Below are 11,643 nucleotides of genomic sequence, written 5' to 3' on the forward strand. Positions count from 1 at the left end.
GATTAAACACATATTTCTATGATTATTGATCGAATTTTTGTCATCGTTTCAGTGGTGGTGACCGAGTTGCGGTAGACAGACCGGAAAACGTACAACGTCGCACTAACGGCGATAAGATTGTTTTTCTGTGCTCAAAACAGAGTCGTTGAAAACTATGCCGCTCGATCGGGCACCGCGGGGACGACATGAGTCCGCGACATGATTATAATACAATAATGATATTTACAGTAGGGTCTCGATAATCCGAACGAGCTCGAGCAGTACCGAATCGCCATAAATATTGTATTAACTGGCTGTACTTACACACACACGTACACGCACATATAATTATAATAATACTTTGTATACATTGTATTCTTTGTGGATTACGAGTTTTTTACACGATTATGATAGGCAGATAAAAATAAATTTCATAATTTAAATTCTAATGAAATCGATGTTGTTGTTAAACCATAGATAATCCGAACGACCCCTTTCGCCGATCTCGTTTGGATTATCGAGACCCTACTGTATGATGATTATTATCGGGCGACGATGCTACACGGGCGAAAGTGCAACGCAAGTGGTGCAAGTCGTACGTCTATGGTTTTGTATCGAACGGCGACCGTACACTCGAGGGAAAACCGTCGTTCGTCGCCGGAGCCGCTTTTCACGTGTTTCGTGCGTTATTGTTGTTTCGAACAAATCATCTCACTCACCGCAATTTCACCCGGGTGGCCGACAGTGATTGCGCGAGCCATTTCCCAATATCACGGCCGTATCTGGTGGGGGGGATCCAAGGTGTCTGGACACTCCCCCCACCGAAATTTCTTCAATATTTTACGAACGTTTAAAATAATTATTTATTTTTAATACCAACATAAATGTTTTCAGTCAAAAATGACTTGAGCTCCAATTAATCATTGACTGATTTTAATTTTATATCGTAGTATCATATGAAAATATGATATTAATTTTAATAAATGAAGATTAAATCTTTTCCTGTCTTATTCTCAACGGAATATCAAAAGTTAAAATCCAAATTCAATAAAATTACAGTATACAGGTTTCGGACGCCTCCCGAAAAAAATGTCTAGACACGGCCTTACCCAATATCGTTTATATAATGTTCATAGCCGCGCGCAAAAGCGCGGGACGATACTGTAAACGCACTAGAGGCGAAAACTGTTCGCGCGCGGACGCGATTGAAAAATCGCCTATCATTGCACACTAGTCGGTTCGTTCGTTCATAAACGCGATTATAAACAGCCTGCGTCGACGAAAAAACCTCACAAACATGTAAAATAAAATAAAATAGCTTACTTCGTGGTTACTCGTGGTGAAAAATCATTTTCCGTGCTATTTTGTGTATTTTTTAAACAGTTTTTGAAAAGCAGTATAGGTATTGTGTAACATTTAATTCAACTGTTAATCGTCATTTTTTTAAATGGAATCATACGTAGAGTATATGCAAAAACTAATATTTGTTTTATTTTGTATTTCGTAGTACAAAATATAATATTGAAATGTGAAATGTCTGAATAATATAATTAAAATTAAAATTTATCATGCTTATTATTCTACACAACATTATAATTTAGTTATTTTATTTTATTTTTTTATTTACTTACATAATATGTATTTCAATATTACTAAGGATACTTCTTACTCGTATTCCGAATACTATTCTCCTCAGATATTTCAATAATAAAACGTTCAACATCAAACATATTTAGGTTTTTCTATACCGTCCACCGCCAACAACAAAACTGAAATGATAAAGATCGTCCGATATCACGAATAAAACGCTTGGTATGAATAGTTCCATTGAAAACAATGTATTTAATTATGTCGGTTAAAGGCGAACGTTCGCATAAAATTAAACATGCGCGATCGAACGCGGACTTTTTTAGGTGTGAACACACCGATTTAATAATTGTGGCTGTTTAAATTCAAGCGAACATTCGCGGCGGTTTTTAACCACGTCCGCGCGCGTCACTAACCGCCTAGTATGTAATGCACTTAACACGTGCGTTTTAGAAATTTAGAAAATGTTCGAATAATCGCTTATGTTAGCACATTTCGTTGGCCTACGCCGTTTTGTTACGCGAATTCGCTCCGGCGTCCAGTGCATCTCCGCGCCAAGTAGTACGGATTTCGATGGGGAAACCCTCGTGGTCGGTGCAACGGAATCCGGACCGGCAAACGTTGAAACCTCCGCGGGGCAATCTGCCTCTCGTTCGTCGACAAATCCGTTCACGTTGAAAAAAAAAATCGCATCGCATAATACTGTAATGCGTATGCTCTTGCGGCTCGAACGTTTGTGAAATCGACTTCACCGGACGCCGAAAAATGTTCATAATCACCCGGTCAACGTACCACCGTTTCGGTTTTGTTGACCGTAAACGTGTTGGTAAGATTATTGTTATTATATTTTTTTCTTCAAATGTTTTATAAAAACAATATTTTCATATAAAACGGTGTTATACATAAAAAAATCCATGTGTTGTAATTATTTCATACGTTTATAATCTATCGTTCAGATTCAGCCGTGCTTATGAGAACTTTTCAATAACGATTATTTTTATGAGTTAGTTACATAATTAGATAATGCGAACATTGAACAACCAATTTTACAAGGTTAACGGTTCAATAAAATATGCTGCTTTGCTCCTTCGTGAAATTTTTAATTGTCACATATCTATTTGATATTAAGAGGAACATAAATATGGATATAGTCAACAAATGATCTGTACATAATCCACATTAAATGTACGAACGTGTTGAAACGTGTAGTAGACTTTGGTCCATGCCACGCTAATCCCGAGTTGATGAATAATGGTATCTTACAATTAGACCACGTTAGGTGTACTTGGCAAAATGAAAATAAAGTTAACGAGGACAGGACGAAGCTTTCGAATCGGTATGCAAATGAATTATTCGCACGCGAACAATTGTTGACGTTACCCACAATGCGTTGAAAACCATTCGGCCAATTAAAATGTTAAGCCAAATCTGTACCCACAGCATCTTAAAATGGAACATCTTATAAAATAAAAGTCGACAGGATCACTTAAAAAAGCGTTCTTAGCGGTCCAACAGTCCAATAACAAATTCTTGGGAAAATATTAAAATGAATCTTCAACACCTTAATTATTTTGATCGGCATCAAAGAAGTTTATAATCTCTCACCATAATAATTACGTAATACATCCGGATCAATTTTCTTTTTCTCATTTAAATTACACAAATCCTGATTCCACTCGTTATACTCAACACGTTGTCTAATTGTCCTCTCCGATCTGTTTCGTAATTACGTTAGATCGTATAATCTCGTCAATAACTGAATAAACGGTAAAAGCACCTTCACGGTACCATAATGGCTTTGGCCTAAACGTCTGGTAGGAAAAATAATTAGGAACCTTGGACGCTGTCAAAATTAGTATCGCGAACATTGAATATCTTACGTAATTTTATATTTCAAATACCTCGGTCGTAATTTGACCGTTTACCGACAATTACGTTTCGCGCTATTATTTATAACGTCTTACGTGCGCTACATGCATGCGCGCGAGTGTAAGCTTCTAGTTTCGTGACCAGCTCTCGATTGCTCGGGCTTAATAGTAATTTCGAACGGTCGCGGCGAATCGGACGTTTTACCATTAAAAGTATTGCCGATGAAATGAAATCGAATGAAATGAAAAGAATATTACCATACGATCCCAGGTCGAGCCCGACACGAGTCACTCCGACCGTACGCAGATTCTATAGCGGACCGTACAGGTCAATGTTAAGTCGTTGTACGCATTTATCGGCCGAATAATTCTGCGGTAAAATTTTACGGGCGAAAGATTCCTCCAGTTCGACTGTACTGTACTGTTATTAACATAACCGAGAACAATGTTTTTTTTTCGGTCTTCGAAGTCTGACTCCAGGTATTGAACCAACAGACGATAATAATGGTTTTACGTTAATCACCGACTGCCTAGACACGTTAGTCGCCGTTTAATTAAGATGGTGCAATCATATAACGTTTGCGAACCAAAGGTTTCGACCTGAGAAAATGAAATTGTTATTTTATTTTTTAACTGTAATTACTCATCGCGTCGTCGTATGATTATTTTAATATATTATTGTATTAAACTTATAACAATACATACACGCTTGTGTAATGCCTGCATCATTTTTTGTTGGTTTAAGTCAATTATAATTTTCAATTTTTTATTTACATTTTATTTTACTGAACGATTAGAAAGGAGAACATTATTTTTCGATCTGAAAAGTCGATATTTTATAATGTACGTATACATACATAAATCAGATGCAGATTATTTATAACTATATATATATATATATAAACAATGGCTATTAATTAGTCACCGTAGTGCGTGCAGTAGACTACATGAAGATGATATTGACGACACCCGATTCGGCTTTCCACAAATTTTTAACCACAAAAACACGGTCGTGGACACGATAAGTGATCCAACGCCAAAGGACCGTATGGTGTATACGATGTACAGTTGAGTGGAAAGAAAACACAGCTATAAAAATGCTCAAATTAAATTTATCGTCATTGTTTCTACGCACGTGCCGTTTCTAGAATGTCCGCATATTTCCCTGTAATACATAATATTATACTTGTATTTTCTCGACCGATATCTCGTGTGGTAGATCAAACTCGGAGATTCACCGTCCGGACATTTATCATTTGTTTGCGAAATAGAGATTTATCTGCACATTCATCTGCAGATGAGAAACCGGTGAGTATGTAAGTCTGTGTGCAAGTGTGTGTGTGTGTAGTATATTCATAAATAATTACATTACGTGCTCCAGATACTTTATCGCAATATTCTAAGGTTCTCTCTGCGGGCAGCGTCAACAACCGGAACTTCTTCGCGATAGAAGTGAAAAGCCTCTAGGGCAACGATGAGCTTGTTTCACAAACCGTTCCGATTTCAAACGATCTCGTAGTCTCGTAACTCGTCCAAAGGTACACAACAATATATTATAATACTATGTATCGTACACATGTATATATTGTTGTCGATACGGCGTTTTTCAACTCCAGTCCGCCGTCATTTCTATACCGCTGACCGCAAAATCGTCAAAATAAACCATTCATCGAACATATGTGTACATGGTACGTGGAGAATACGAAAATATGTCCGTTGTTGGGAGTAATAAAATAAGTAGACAAACACTTGTTTATAAGGCGAGAACTCAATTTAATATTATATTTTATTATAATTAATCGTTGTTTTTCTTTCTACTACGAAACCACATATTATATACTTAATTAAATGGCGGCGGTTTTTCAAATAAGCTGTTAAACGAACGGTGTGCCTAGTTTTTAATACTTAAACGGACAGAAGAAAATGTTTCGGTTTTATTTTAGTTGGGAACATAGTGATTATACTAATCATATCGATTGGTTCAAAAAAACTGTCCGCTATTGAAAGACAGTTCGCCATTGGGAGGTTCCCGAATCTATACAGTTATTATTATTCACGTCAGAATGTTCAAGTAGTATTTTATAATATATACTTATGTAGGACAGGAGGTGCGCGGCAGCTTCAAACACAGTGGGAGTGAGATAAAACTAATTTTAGCACGTCAAAATTGTTGTATTTCAAAAAATGTTCATTAACTTTTTAAATTAAATCCATAAATGCGTTTTAATTGACTTCTTACCTATATATAGATCCCAGAAGTTTTAATTATCATAATAATAATTACTGTTAGTTGACTTTTTTATGTACAAAGTGGTTTTTAACGTTCAGCACTAATTTTATCCATCACTTCCGTACACATTTTCGAAAACTGTTTTCAATCAAAAATTGAAAGCATACTATAATAATAAATTATAACTTATAATTTTTTTTTTTATAAAATAATTAAAATTAAACTTTAACAACAACCGGTATAATTTGAAATTTATATATAGTTATAACTAAATTTAAAGTGCCTATTACCAGCCCAAATGTGATACAAATATTTAAAAATTATAAAATATGTATAAAATGTTAATTTAAGTGCACAGAATATGTTTCTAATCGCTACGATTAATATTTATGGAGCAACAACACAATCTTTTACCTGTATCAAAATTCGTCAACATCTATTTTCCAACGCGATTTTGTATGATTGGTAAGAAACGTGGCAAATATGTTCTACTAAACCAGTGATTCTCATCCTTTCTCATTCATGTCATATTTAGCCACTAGAATCAAACACTGCGTCACCCTAAAATCAAAATAATAAAAACAGATACCAATGAGTAAAGGTTTTTGAAATCGGATGCAATATATTTTCGGCTACGTCCGGTGTTCCCCAGTAAGGCCATCTCTCTTCTATATTTATTAATAGAATTCATCGTCTATCATTATCATCTTGTCTACTACGCGAACGATTTTAAACTTTATACTCGTGTACATACAACTGATAATTGTCTTAAACTTCAAGATGGTCTATATATATTTTCCAATTGTTTTGGGCAGTAAAGTTTAACATTAAACTTTAACATTTCTCATGTCTATTCGTGAAAATGAATTATTGTTCTGTATGTACTTATTGTAAACTTTATTTTGCATTTATTTCCCTATTGCTGTGTATCATTATAACTAAACTATTTTCAATGTATTAATTTAATTAAGGACCTCGCCGTATATCATTAAATAAATAAATAATTATCTTTTTACATGCATGTCGTAATATTCATGTCAAATTTGTGTATTCTGTGTATCAAATCTGTTTTATCGTCCTCGTATTTTCGTCATTATCACTACTTTCCTTTGTCTCATCAATATCGTCCAAATCTCCAAAAGCTTTTCGAAATGGTCTGATATCCGGCAGCAGTCTACGGGCTCGTCCAAACTGCTACTGAGCATTGCGCCCTGCATTCTGAGGTCGTTGCACAATTCCGAATATGCCTCGCCCACGGCGGAGTTCGCGGTCGCCCGTACAACCCTGCAGACGACCAGCCCCGATGGAACCTCATGGACTTTGCGGGAAATAAAAATATGTTGTGACGGAAACCAATGACCGCGTCACAGGAAATCTCGTTCGTTCAACGGAAACGTTTCGGGACCAGTTGCGCGTGACACACTGTGATAACCCGCGAGCAACATTGTTCACTGTTTTGCGGCAAACGGAAGGCAAGACACCAATAGCTCCGTAAACTTAAGCTACGTACTTCCTGTTGGGAGATTTTCCATTTTCCTCGTTTGGGGTTTATTAAATATATCCGAAATAAAATGTGTATGTATAATATAATGATGTGTATACAATATATTCAATACTTTGTACTTTATTGCAACGCGTATGCATAATTTTTCTTTGTAATCCAGCACATTCTTCTACTATTATCATGCACGGACAAACGATTTACGAGTCGTACTACTTATCCGCTTGTAATAGTGGGTATATGAGCATTTCGTTTAACTTATTTGACCATCCGATCGATTATGACTTGTTATCTGGTCGTGATTAACCTAGAATAGGTTCGATGAGCCCGCGGAGGGAGTACCGGAACTGGGACGTTGATTACAACAAACAGTACATACCGTTTTATTGATAGTTGTTTCATAATTACATATATATATAAATACTATACATATTTCACTAATTTGTAAATATTTTTAGACATATTTTATCATTTCATCGTTCATATGAAAATGCAAGAAATTATTTCAAAATTAGATCCAGAAACTTCCATGGCTATTGAAAAAGCTCAAAATATTATGCAAAATGAAACATTGAAAAATAATTTAATTTTCATCTCGGTGAATTTTAGTGTTATTGCGCGTATAATTATTTTATTATCTTAATATTACAAAATTAGAAACAAAAAATATGTCGTTGAATGATGGCATGCAAATTATTGAATCAGTGATTAAAATATCAAAACTCGTAAGCGGAAATGTGGTGTTTTCGGCCTAAAATTACTTTAAAAGGCATTTTCATTGGTTTCCCGTAAACATGTTTTTACTACGTACAACAACCGGTGTAACGTTCTCTTAAGTATAATTAATTTTCCAATAAAAGAGTTTTGATTGTTCGTTGTGTTGAGTTTATGTTAAATAATTTAAGTTTACCCAGAATATTTACTACGAGCCGCTTCTGAGAGGGATACCGCGTTGGTGGCGGTGGCCGGAGGCGGAGTTCAACGATCCATGAGGACGGGATCGAAAACGGGGCCTAGGCGCGATGCGACGGCGCGATAAAAAACCGTCCCGACGGTTGACCGTTCTTGCGGGTGCTCGTTAACAACGACGTGCGCACGACGGCCCATTGATGCGCGCACGTAAAACTATAATAATGCGAAAACGATGCCGCCGCGACACCGTGTCAAACGTAATACGTTTGCGTGCATTGTACTCGGTGCCGACGTCGAAAGATCCTGCGCGCACCGATCGTCCTGGGGGCCGGGACGACGACGTGCGACAGGGCCGGCTTCAAGCGCGACCGGTGCGGCTTGCGTTACCCGGACATCGTTACGGGAAAACGAATCGCCGAATGTTATGATTCAGAAAATATATCGTTACCAACAGTAATAGTAGGTATTACGTTTTTCAGACCACACATGGAATAATAGTTTTCTGATATCCCGGAGAACAGTATCCCAATGTATCACGTGTTTGTACAACTACTGGTCCATTGGACACGATTAACACTATATTTGTGATATCATTGTTTACTGTCGCGTATTTCAACTATTTCGCACGGGGCCCAGCAATTGGTAGCGTCGGCCCTGACGCGCGACCGCGGTCGAAGGGACCCCTACCCGGGTGCAGCACACGTGCACATCTCGGCTGGGTTATGTGTTGAGGTTCTCACCGTAAGCGCCTGATCGGCAATGAAATCGACCGAAAAAAACATCGCCGACGCTGAAACTTCCGGTGAACGAGGACGCTTTGGTGGTCGCTCGAACGAGGCTGATCGAGTCGGGACGAAACCTCGATCGCAGAATCGCGCGTTCTCAGCGAGAGCAACCCGCTGCAGCAATACCAATAACAACGAATCCAGGTCCCCGAAAAGACACATGTAAAACCTTCGAGGAAAATAATATTTACTTATGCTTACACATGATCTTTCGAAATGCTGTATTCGAGACACCAGTGCCGTGGAACTCCAGGATCGTTAGTCGTAGAAGATTTCTTGCGTTCGCAACGCGCTGAAGACCGTGATCGTGAAACGCACCTCTTGCACCGCCATTGTTTTCGGCACCGGATTCGTCTTCGAATGGGCCTATGGTTTACGTTGTGTTTCGTACACCATACGTGACGTGATGCATTCAGTTGTCGCGGTAAAATATCTGTTGTGCCAGGGTTCGAGTACAATTTGTAATCGCAACGACAGTACAACGAACGCACGTTTCGCTACCCGTCCAACACAAAAATAATCGGTTGTCTTATTCCGTTCCGTTATCGCGTCTTCGATTGTCGTACAATTGTCGTATCCGATCCACCGCGCCGCGGCCAACACCACGCCTTGTGTGTTCGTCGCAAAGTAACGCGAGAACCCGTAGGGGAAATCATTTTTGATGCGCACACGGACAACCGACGACGATACGATGCGTTGAAGCAGAGGTGGCGAACCTATAGCACGACGCATTCGCAAAAAATTGAAATTATTAAACATTGTAAACAACAAAAAAAAAAATTACACTATTTATAAAACGTTTGGTTGTAAGAAATTCAAATACAGTAGATTCTTAATATGTCGAACGTCGCTATCTCGAATTTTTCGTTATCTCGAACTACTTTGAATTCCCCTTGAAACTACTATTACACTTAATAGTGTTTTGCTCTAGATAACTCGATATAAAATTAATCGTTTTTCGTTATCTCGAGTTCACAAATAATATTTTTATTGCGGTTAAAACAGGAATTGAGCAGTACATTGCATACATTGTGCAGTATAGCGATTGTGATTTAGCGCGTTGGTAGTCACGTTTGTAGTCTTTCGTAGTTCGTTTGTTCGTTTGTAGTGAAATGGAAAAAAAGCGTAAATTAAATGTTCTTTCAATTTCGGACAAAGTTCGTTTAATACAGTTAGTTGAAAAAGTTGATCGTAAAAAATGTGAAATCGCCAATGAATTCAATATTCCACCAAATACATTATCGTCAATTATTAAACAAAAAGAAAAAATAATGAAGTTCAATTGTGGAAATATGAAAAAAATGAGGATGACTCCTTATTTGGACATTGATAAATGTTTGCTAAAATGGTTTACTCAGTGTCGAGATAAAAACATACCATTAAATGGAACAATTTTACTTGAAAAAGCAAACGAATATGCACAACAACTATGCACACTAATTTTAAAGCTAGTAGTGGATGGCTTACAAATTGGAAAAAAAGACATGATGTAGTTTTTCGAACTGTTTGTGGAGAAAAAGCTTCAGTAGACACACATTGTTGTTCAAATTGGATTAAAAATCTTCCTGATGTCTTAGCAGGTTATTCTTCTAATAATATTTTTAATGTCGATGAAACGGGCTTATTTTTCAAATGCTTACCAGATAAAACATTAATGTTAAAAGGTAAAGAATGTTCGGGTGGAAAATACGGTAAAGAGCGCATTACAATTATGATAGGAGCAAATATGTCTGGAACTGAAAAACTAAAATTATTTGTCATAGGTAAAGCAAAGAAGCCTAAGTGTTTTAAAGGAATTAAATCTTTACCAGTTGACTATAGGTCAAATAAAAAGGCTTGGATGACTTCGTCATTATTTAGTGAGTGGCTTTTAAATTTTGATAGAAAAATGAAACTAGAAAATCGAAAAGTTCTACTATTCATAGATAATTGTACAGCTCATAATCACGATATTGAATTAAGTTCCATTAAAGTACATTTTTTACCACCTAGTACAACATCTATATTTCAGCCCATGGACCAAGGCGTTATACAGAATTTCAAAATGTTTTATAGAAAAGAAATAATCAGACGGTTAGTCGATAATATCGATAACAACGAATCATTTTCTATAAACATACTCGAAGCTATAAGAATGTCTGATAAGGCTTGGAGAAGTGTAACACCACAGACTATATTAAATTGCTTCATAAAAGCCGGTTTTAAAGACGGTGATATAATTGCATTAGATATCTCAACTACTATTTCTGATGATAAATGGAATTCTGATCATCTTAATTTAGACGACAGAAGTTTTTCACATTATGTGGAAATGGACAATAATGTACACGTATGTGGAACATGGACAGATAACGAAATTTTATCAGAAACCATCGAAAATACCAGCGAGAGTGAAGACGAACCACAAAATGAGGAAGAAATCATTTTTACCCAAGTTACAATTCAACAAGCTAAACATGCTTTAAAAACACTAAGGAATTTTGTTGAGACTACTACAGGTATGGATGATAAGGCTTTTTCTGCATTATCTAATTTGGAAGACGTCGTGGCAGAAAGAAGTAGCAAAGTAGTAGAATATTAAGCAAACTTTAATGACAGATTTTTTTAAAAAATAATAATTTATTCAGTCATTTCAGTACATATATACATTATACATTTATACAACATATATTTATATTATTCTTTTTTCATTTTTTAATAAAACTCGATATTTCGAAGTTTTCGATATCTCGAACTTTTTTCTGTTCCCCTTGAGATTCGACATAACGAGAATCTACTGTA

The 11,643-nt window shown here is 36.6% G+C and overlaps 1 pseudogene; it reads left to right on the top strand.

Annotated features, from left to right (window-relative positions):
* Positions 1–10,163: 10,163 nt before the first annotated feature.
* On the top strand, positions 10,164–11,443 carry LOC112680248 (annotated as a pseudogene).
* Positions 11,444–11,643: the final 200 nt, after the last annotated feature.

Source organism: Sipha flava, unplaced genomic scaffold, assembly GCF_003268045.1.
Source record: "Sipha flava isolate LNK unplaced genomic scaffold, YSA_version1 175_pilon_pilon, whole genome shotgun sequence".
NCBI lineage: Eukaryota > Metazoa > Arthropoda > Insecta > Hemiptera > Aphididae > Sipha > Sipha flava.